General features: G+C 36.9%; 1 pseudogene; it reads left to right on the top strand.

Annotated features, from left to right (window-relative positions):
• Window positions 1-7,065: 7,065 nt before the first annotated feature.
• Window positions 7,066-8,027, top strand: LOC141502811 (serine/threonine-protein phosphatase 2A catalytic subunit alpha isoform pseudogene; annotated as a pseudogene).
• Window positions 8,028-10,501: the final 2,474 nt, after the last annotated feature.

Genomic DNA, 10,501 nt, shown 5'->3' with positions numbered 1-10,501 from the left:
TTCTTTTTATCAAATCAGTTTTAAGTTTTATAAGATGTTTGAAGAAATGAATAAACTTACAATAACTAAAATATTGTGCTATTCTATAAGCATGCCGCAACATGTCACCAAAGCTAATTCATCTAATTAAGGATATCGCCAAAATATTTCCTGATTCTTAAATCCTATAAATACCCAAATAGAATTAGGTGTTCTTTGAAAGCCAGAGAACTTAGAAACCTCCCACTTTAAAGTTCAGAATTTGCTTCTGCCACCACCACAGTCATCAGCATCAACAGCACCACCACCATCACTACCACCACCAAAAAAAAAAAAAAACCAGCCCCAGAAGCTGCCAATACTCTTCTCATAGATCAACGAAGAATGTTCAATAGGGAAAAAATTGTTATAAAGGTACTGTTGAAGCAAATTTTTAAAACATGGTGAATTAATTTGAAGTTCTAAGAAAGTAGAGAGACATGTCTCCACAGAGGATATTAAAATGGGTTATTGTAAATTGTCTCTTATGTGGTAGCTAGATATTTTGAAAGTAAAGCTACATAAAGGAGATTCACAAAAGTAACTGAGATAAATGAAGTATTATCAGAAGTAAAAAAAAAACAAAGAAAAAAGTATATCTATGGCAATTACAAAAAAGAAGGATAAAATAGCTGAGATGGAGGAGGTAGAATTGTTTTTGATAATACATTTGAAAATGGATTAACATTCCAAAGCCCATATGATATTTTCAGGGAATTTGTTGGAAGATTGGAATCATTTGCTTTTGACTCCTTTGAAGATTTGCTTGAGGAAGTTTTTGGAAATCTAAGAGGGAGTTGTGGAAATAAAGCAGAGATGCAGAAACTTTTATCTCTACCTTTTGTGGATTCCCTGATTTTGGAAGTGGAATCTCTTTGACAGAGAATTTATTTCATTTGGTTCAGTGTGGTATGGAGTCCTCTCTTCTGTATAATTTGATGGTAATGGGATGGTAACTTGAAAACCACGTTAATTTTGACTAAAATGATAAATTTCAGAAACATCAATACAAAGAGACCTATTGGGAATGGTCAAGAAAGAATAGAAGTTGAAGAACATGGTCATTTAAAATCCCCAACAGTAAATGTTCTGAATGCCAAGCTTGGATAGCAAATAATTCAAAGTACATAATTTTTTAAATTTATTTTTGTTAAAGATATTATTTAAGTTTTACAATTCCCCCCCCCCAATCTTGCTTCCCTCCCCCCCCCCCCCCCCCCCCGCGGAAAGCACTCTCTCAGTCTTTACTTTGTTTCCCTGTTGTACATTGATCCAATTGGGTGTGATAAGAGAGAAATCATATCATTAAAGAAGAGAAGAGAAGTCTAAGAGGTAACAAGATCAGCCAATAAGATATCTGTTTTTTTCTAAATTCAAGGGAATAGTCCTTGCACTTTGTTCAAACTCCACAACTCCTTATCTGCATACAGATGGCACTCTCCTTTGCAGACAGCCCAAAATTGTTCCCAATTGTTGCACTAATGGAATAAGCAAGTCCTTCAAGGTTGAACATCACTCCCATGTTGCTGTTAGGGTGTACAGTGTTTTTCTGGTTCTGCTCATCTCACTCAGCATCAGTTCATGCAAATCCCTCCAGGCTTCCCTGAAATCCTGTCCCTCCTGGTTTCTGATAGAACAATAGTGTTCCATGACATACATATACCACAGTTTGCTAAACCATTCCCCTACTGAAGGACATTTACTGGATTTCCAATTCTTTGCCACCACAAACAGGGCTGCTATAAATATTTTTGTACAAGTAATGTTTTTTTACCCTTTTTCATCATCTCTTCAGGGTATAGACCCAGTAGTGGTATTGCTGGGTCAAAGGATATACACATTTTTGTTGCCCTTTGGGCATAGTTCCACTTAGCTCTCCAGAAGGGTTGGATGAGTTCACAGCTCCACCAACAGTGTAATAGTGTCCCAAATTTCCCACAACCCTTCCAACAATGATCATTCTCAATTTTGGTCATATTGGCCAATCTTAGAGGTGTGAGGTGGTACCTCAGTGAAGCTTTAATGTGCATTTCTCTAATAATCAATGATTTAGAGCATTTTTTTCATATGGCTATGAATTGCTTTGATCTCCTCATCTGTAAATTGCCTTTGCATATCCTTTGACTATTTGTCAATTGGGGAATGGCTTTTTGTTTTAAAAATATGCCTCAGTTCTCTGTATATTTTAGAAATGAGTCCTTTGTCAGAATCATTAGTTGTAAAGATTGTTTCCCAATTCACTATATTTCTTTTGATCTTGGTTACATTGGTTTTATCTGTGCAAAAGCTTTTTAATTTAATGTAATTGAGATCATTTAATTGGTTTTTGGTGATGTTCTCCAACTCTTCCTTAGTCATAAACTGCTGCCCTTTACATAGAGCTGACAGGTAGACTAGTCCTTGATCTTCAAATTTGCTTATAGTATTGTTTTTTTATGTCTATGTCCTGTAACCATTTGGATCTTATCTTGGTAAAGGGTGTGAGATGTTGGTATAATCTAAGTCTGTTCCATACTAACTTCCAATTATCCCAGCAATTTTTATCATAGCAGGAGTTTTTATCCCAATAGCTGGACTCTTTGGGTTTATCAAAAGCAGATCACTATAATTATCTCCTGCTTTTACACCTAGTCTATTCCCCTGGTCCACCACCACAGTTTTGATGACTGATGCCTTATAATATAATTTTAGATCAGGTAGGAATAATCCACCTACTTTTGCACTTTTTTTTCATTAAGCTCTTGGCAATTCTTGACTTTTTTATTTCTCCATATGAATTTACTTAACAGTTTTTTTTCTAACTCGTTAAAGTAATTTTTTGGAATTTTGGTTGGTAGGGCACTAAACAGATAGTTTAGTTTTGGTAGAATTGTCATTTTTATTATATTAGCTCTCCCTATCCATGAGCAGTTGATATTTGCCCAGTTATTTAAATCTGATTTAATTTGAGTGAGAAGTGTTTTATAATTGTTTTCAAAAAGCTTCTGAGTCTGGGTAAATACACTCCCAATATTTTATATTTGTCTGAGGTTACTTTGAATGGGATTTCTCTTTCTAGCTCTTCCTGCTGTTTCTTGCTAGACATATATAGAAAAGTTGAGGATTTATGAGGGTTTATTTTATAACCTGCAACTTTGCTAAAATTGCTAATTGTTTCCATTAGTTTTTTGGATGATTTCTTGGGATTCCCTAGGTAGACCATCATGTCATCTGCAAAGAGTGAGAGTTTTGTCTCTTCCTTCCCAATTCTAATTCCTTCAATTCCTTTTTCTTCTCTAATTGCTGATGCTAATATTTCTAATACAATATTGATCAGTACTGGTGATAATGGGCATCCTTGTATCACCCCTGATCTTACTGGGAATGCCTCTAGCCTGTCCCCATTGAATATAATGCTTGTTGATGGTTTCAGATAAATACTGGTAATTATTTTAAGGAACAGTCCATTTATTCCTATACTCTCTAGTGTTTTTAATAGTAATGGATACTGTATTTTCTCAAAAGCTTTTCAGCATCTATTGATATGATCATATGTTTCTGATAGGTTTGTTATTGATATAATTGAGTATACTAAGAGTTTTCCTAATATTGAACCAACCCTGCATTCCTGGAATAAATCCTACTTGATCATAATGTATTATCCTAGTGATGAATTGTTGTAATCGCTTTGCTAAGATTTTACTTAGGATTTTTGCATCTATATTCATCAGGAAAATAGGTCTATAATTTTCTTTCTCTGTTTTTAACTCTTCCTGGTTTAGGTTACAGTACCATATTGGTTTCATACAAAGAGTATGACAGAGTTGATCTTTCCCTATTTTTCCAAAGTGTTTATATAGGATTGGAACCAATTGTTCCTTAAATGTTTGGTAGAATTCACTTGTGAATCCATCAGGCACAGGAGATTTTTTTTAGGCAGTACAATATTGGCTTGTTGAATTTCTTTTTCTTAGATAGGGTTTTTTAGGTATTTAATCTCTTCTTCATTTAACCTGTGCAAATTATATATTTGTAAATATTCATCCATTTCACTTAGATTATCAATTTTATTGGCATAGAGTTGGTCAAAATAATTTTGAATTATTACTTTAATTTCCTCCTCATTGGTGGTGATTTCACCTTTTTCATTAATGATACTAGCAATTTGGTTTTCTTCTTTCTTTTTTTTTAATCAAATTGACCAGAGGTTTATCATTTTTATTGTTTTTTTCATAATTCCAACTTTTGGTTTTATTTATTAAATCAATAGTTTTTTGTGTTCAATTTTATTCATTTCTCCTTTAATTTTTTGAATTTCTAATGTGGTATTTAATTGGGGATATTTTATTTGTTCTTTCTCTAATTTTTTTAATTGCATGTTTAGTTCATTAATTTCCTCTTTCTCCAATTTATTCATGTAAGCATTTAGAGCTATAATATATCCCCTGAGAGTGGCTTTGAATGAATCCCATAGGTTTTGGTATGTTGTTTCATTATTATCATTATCTAGGATAAAATGGCTAATTTTTTCTATAATTTGTTTTTTTGTCCACTCATTTTTTAAAATGAGGTTATTCAGTTTCCAATTTGTTCTGGGTCCATATCTCCTTGACCCAGTATTGCATTTGACTTTTATTGTGTTGTGATCTGAGAAAGATGTATTCACTATTTCTGCCTTTCTGCAGTTGATCATTAGCTTTTTTATGTCCTAGTACATGGTCAATTTATGTATAAGTTCCATGTACTGCAGAGGAAAAGGTATATTCTTTTCTATCTCCATTCGGTTTCCTCCATAAGTCTACCATATCTAAATTTTCTAGCAATCTATCTACCTCCTTAACTTCTTTCTTGTTTATTTTGTGATTTGATTTATCTAGGTCTGATTTCTTGAGGTTGAGGTCTCCCAACAGTAGAGTTTCGTTGTCTATGTCTTCCTGTAGTTCTTTCAGCTTCTCATCTAAGAATTTGGGTGCTGTCCCACTGGGTGTATATATACATACATGCATACATACATACATACATATATATATATATATATATAAAATATTCAATATTGAAATTACTTTATTGTCTATGGTACCTTTTAGGAGGATAAAGTGTCCTTCCTTATCTTTTTTAATGCTATCTATTTTTGCTGCTGCTTTGTCTGAGATAAGGATTGGTACCCCTGCTTTTTTCACTTCAGCTGAAGCAAAATGTATTTTGCTCCAACCTTTTACATTTAATCTATATGTATCTCTCTGCTTCAAATGAGTTTCTTGTAAGCAGCACATTGTAGGATTCTGTTTTTTAATCCGCTCTGTTATTTGCTTATGTTTTAAGGGAGAGTTCATCCCATTCACATTCAAGGTTATGATCACTAATTCTTTATCGCCCTCTGTGCTATCTTCTCTCTGTTTTTATTTCCCCCTTCCCCCCCTTTATCAATATTCCCCAGTAATTTGTTTCTGAATACCGCCCCCTTCAGTGTGTTTTTCCTCCTATATCACAGCCTCCCCTTTCTTTCCCCTTTCCCTTTTCCCCTTTTTCCCTTTTCCCTTGCCTTCCTTTTGTTATTTCCCCTTGTCCCCTCACCCCCCATCCCTTTCTCCATCCCCCCTCCCCTTTTCCCCTTTTAATACTTGAAAGGTTAGATGTTTTATAAGTTAACTGAATATGTATAGGTTGACTTTAAGCCAAGTCTAATGAGAAGAAGATTCAGGTGTTTCTCCTCTGCTCCCTTCTTCCCCATTATAACCATTGGTTTTTTGTACCTCTTAGTGTAATGAGATTTACCCCATTCAATCCCCTCCCTCCTCCCATCTCTTTCCTGTCTCCTTTTTTAAGGAAGTAGTGTTTTCTAGATCACTCTGTCTAAGTCATAGATAATTCTGAGTGTGTGTCTCTTCTAGTTCAATATATTCTATCGAATAGAGTAAAAATTCCTGAGAGTTATTAGTGTGTTTCTCCCGACTGGGGTTAAAGCCAGTTACATCCCATTAGATAGCAGTCTCATGGTTTGGTCATGAATGTCCATCATTTCTGGCTAGGTGTATTCTCTCTTTTAGAGTTACAATTCTCAAGATTTATGAGAATCTTTCCCCCACCCCATTCTGGTATATAGCCAGTTTCAACTTACTGGATTGAATTTTTTTTCCTTTTACCACCCCCCCCCTTTTTTTGACCTTTTCATGTTTCTCTTGAACCTCCTGTTTGATGTCCAAATTTTCTGTTTAGCTCTGGTCTTTTCATCAGAAATTTTTGGAATTCTTCCATTTTGTTAAATATCCATCTTTTTCCCCGGAAGAGAAGGCTCAGCTTTGCAGGAAATTAGATTCTTGGTTGCATTCCAAGCTCCCTTGCTCTTTGAAATCTCTCATTCCAGGCCCTTTGATCCCTTAATGTTGATGCAGCCAGGTAGGTCCTGCATGATCCTTACTGTGGCTCTATGATATTTAAATTGTTTCTTTCTGGCTGCTTGCAGGATTTTCTCTTTTATCTGATAGTTCTAGAGTTTGGTCACAACGTTCCTTGGTGTTTTCATTTTAGGATCTTTTTCTGGTGAGGATCGATGTACTCTTTCAATACCTACTTTGCCCTCTGATTCCATTATATCAGGGCAGTTTTCCATCACTGGATCCTGTAATATTAAGTCCAGGGTTTTTTTCTCTTCAATGTTTTCAGGAAGTCCTATAATTTTCAGGTTGCCCCTCCTCGATCTATTCTCTAGGTTTTGTTGATGAGGTTTTTTTTGTATTTTTTGATTTTGTTTAACTGACTCTTGCTTTCTAATGGAGTCATTAGTTTCTGTAGACTCCATTCTTTTTGGGGGGAGGAAATTTCTTCATTAACCTTTTGCAACTCCTTTTCCAATTGGTCAATTCTACTTTTGAAAGAGTTTTCTGAAGCCGAGCTCTGGAGCTAGAAGGAGAGGAGGAGTCACTGCCGCCGGTGCCCAGTCCCTGCCAAGTGTCCGTGGTCAAACAGCCCATCCTGAAAAGCTGGCCCGGCCGCCACCCACAGGACCCGCGGGAGGCAGTGGCAGTCGTGTGCATGCGTGCTTGCGCCTGGAGCGGCAGGCAGGGTCTGGGAGGGCCCCAAGGTGGCAGCAGCAGCATCATCATGGACGAGAAGGTGTTCACCAAGGAACTGGACCTGTGGATCGAGCAGCTCAATGAGTGCAAGCAGCTCTCTGAGTCCCAAGTGAAGAGTCTCTGTGAGAAGACTAAAGAAATCCTTACAAAGGAGTCCAATGTACAAGAGGTGTGATGTCCAGTCACTGTCTGTGGAGATGTTCATGGGCAATTTCATGATCTCATGGAACTTTTTAGAATTGGTGGCAAATCACCAGACACAAATTACTTGTTTATGGGCGATTATGTAGATAGAGGATATTATTCAGTTGAAACAGTAACACTGCTTGTAGCTCTTAAGGTTCATTATCGTGAACGTATCACTATTCTTTGAGGGAATCATGAGAGTAGACAAATCATACAAGTATATGGTTTCTATGATGAGTGTTTAAGGAAATATGGAAATGCAAATGTTTGGAAATATTTTACAGACCTTTTTGATTATCTTCCTCTAACTGCCTTGGTGGATGGTCAGATTTTCTGTCTGCATGGTGGTCTCTCACCATCCATAGATAACTGGATCATATCAGAGCACTTGACCGCCTACAAGAATTTCCCCATGAGGGTCCAATGTGCGACTTGCTGTGGTCAGACCCACATGACCGTGGTGGTTGGGGTATTTCTCCTCGAGGTGCTGGACATACATTTGGGCAAGATATTTCAGAGACATTTAATCATGCCAATGGCCTCACATTGGTGTCCAGAGCTCACCAGCTGGTGATGGAAGGATATAACTGGTGCCATGACAGGAATGTAGTAACAATATTCCGTGCCCCAAAGTATTGTTACCATTGTGGTAACCAAGCTGCAATCATGGAACTTGATGATACTCTAAAGTACTCCTTGTTGCAGTTTGACCCAGCACCGCGTAGGGGTGAACCACATGTTACTCATCATACCCTAGACTACTTCCTGTAATGAGATTTTAAACTTGTACAGTACTTCTATGAACCATACATTGACCTAAAGGAAATGGGAAGAGCAACAGTAACTCCAAAGTGTCAGAAAATAGTTAACATTCAAAAAACTTGTTTTCATACGGACCAAAAGATGTGTCATATAAAATGACCACTTTAGAATGAACCAGTTCATTGCATGCTGAAACAACATTGTTGGTCAAGAAACCAGTTTCTGGCATAGGCTGTTTGTAGTTACTTTTGCTTTCTCTGAGAGACTGCAAATATTAAGATGTAAACATTAACACCTCGTGAATACAATTTAACTTTCCATTTAGCTATAGCTTTACTCAGCATGACTGTAGATAAGGATAGCAGCAAACAATCATTGGAGCTTAATGAACGTTTTAAAAAACAAGAACCAAGGCCTCCCCTCTATTTGTGAGTTTTAAAATTGTTTTGTTTATTTTTCAGGGAATACTGTTTAATTTAATTGTATGATTTGTCTGCACTCAGTTTATTTCCCTTCCCAGCTTCAGCCCTACATTGTTATTTGTTATTGTCAGATACTGGTGAGTTGTTTTGAACTGAACTGTTGTTTGTTTTTTTTTTTTTTTTTCTGTAAGATGTTACTACTGCACAAGAGCGCTGCAGTGTTTTTCATAATAAATTTGTGAACTAAGTACTGAAAAATGTCAAAATTTGATTGTAGCAAAGGGCAGACTGGTGATGTTTTATTCAAACCAAGAATCGATTTATAAATTGTTGAATTCCAGGTAAAGAAAAATAAAAATCAAGGCCACTACAGAAAAAAAAAAAAGAAAGAGCTTTCCATTTGACCAATTGAGGTTCTGAGAGAGTTAATTTCTTTTTGCATTTGCTCATTTGAGGATCTGAGAGATTTATTCTCATTTTGTAATTGTCTAATTGATGATCTGAGAGATTTTATTCTCCTTTTGTGTTTGTCCAATTGTACTTTTTAAGGTTTTGTTTTCTTGTTGCAAGGTATTAATTGTCTCTCCCAAATTTTTTTAAGCTCCTTCCTTATTTCTTCAAGGAAGTCTTTCTGTGCTGGAGACCAGATTGCATTCTCCTCAGAGGTTACAGGTCTCTCTGAGTTAGGATCTTTCCCTTCCAGGAATTTTTCTATGCATCCACCTTTCTTCTGACCCTTCTTCATTTTGCTAAGACCTTGAGTTGGTGTGGGGGCGGGGGTGGGGGTGGGGGTTGGTTCACCAGGGCTTGGGATCACTAAAGGCTTTACTCACTGAGAACAGTTTCTCTGGCAGGCCAGTAGGAGGTGTTGGTTGCTTTCTCTGGAGTCTCTGTGACATTGGTTGTGAGGCCTTCTACCTTTGCTTGAAGGGAGGGATTGGAGCTAATGAATTCTTTTGCCTTCAATCAGTGGTGGGCTTTACCCTGGCCTGAGGTCATTCCTCAGCTGGTGTGGTTCTTCTGCTCATACACCTGGGCCTGAGGCAGAAGTAGTTTGCATTTGTTTGTTTGGGAGGAGGTCCGAGCTGCAATGGGACCAGAGGAGCCCAGGATGGTGTCCATAGCTCTCCTGCACCAGAACTCTACCCCCAGCCCCGTCCCCAAGCTCCAGGGGGACAGCACCAACACCAGAGCCTCTGCTTCCCCATGGACCCAAGCCCCTGTCATCCAGCCCCACCCTGATCCAGCAGGTCCAGCTCTCAGTCCCTCAGACTCCTGGTTTCCAATTTAGCTGTTAATCTGGCTTATCTGGGGCTGATCCTCCCTCTGAGCCCAGACTCACCCACCCGAATTTGGCCAAAGCTGCTGCCAGAGACAAATCCTGAGGTAGATGTTCTTTCTCCTGGTTTTTCTTTCTGGGTTTTGTGGGTCAGATACTTTTAAGAGGTTTGTTTCATGTGATAGATGGGGAAGAGATCAGGAGACCTTAGGACTGTGCCTGTCTTCTCTTTGCCATCTTGGCCAGAAGTCCAAAGTACATATTTAACAGGAATATTAAGCTATTACAAGCACCATTTAAGCATTAACAGAAACATTTTTATTGAAGATTTCAAAAGAACCCTCAGTATAATTGCACCTAATTGAAACCATTTATGAATGGTTAATTCAATCATCTATTTATCATACCCATTTTATTTTTTTATTGGGGCCACATTAATGAGACAACTTATTGTCTTTAATGTTGTAAATTTCTATATGCACTTTGCTTTATATTAAAATTAATCCAAGCTGAAATGAATCTTGCTTTTCCATTTTGAAATGTGAGGCAATCAGTACTTTATCTTCTATGAATTTAACATTTCAAGAATGAATCATTTTTTCCTAATTTCAAATTTTTAAAGTATTGGTAGTAAAAAAGATATGAATACATAGATTAATACATTAATACATTACTACATGTAGTAATGCATTTCTACTTTGAAACAAGTTAATGCTACTTTCATGTGCATGAATGCTGAAAAACTAAACATGTTTTGACAATTGTTTAAAAATATAGTGTTA

Source organism: Macrotis lagotis, chromosome X (assembly GCF_037893015.1).
Source record: "Macrotis lagotis isolate mMagLag1 chromosome X, bilby.v1.9.chrom.fasta, whole genome shotgun sequence".
Lineage (NCBI taxonomy): Eukaryota > Metazoa > Chordata > Mammalia > Peramelemorphia > Peramelidae > Macrotis > Macrotis lagotis.
This window is presented reverse-complemented; position numbering and strand designations above follow the sequence as displayed.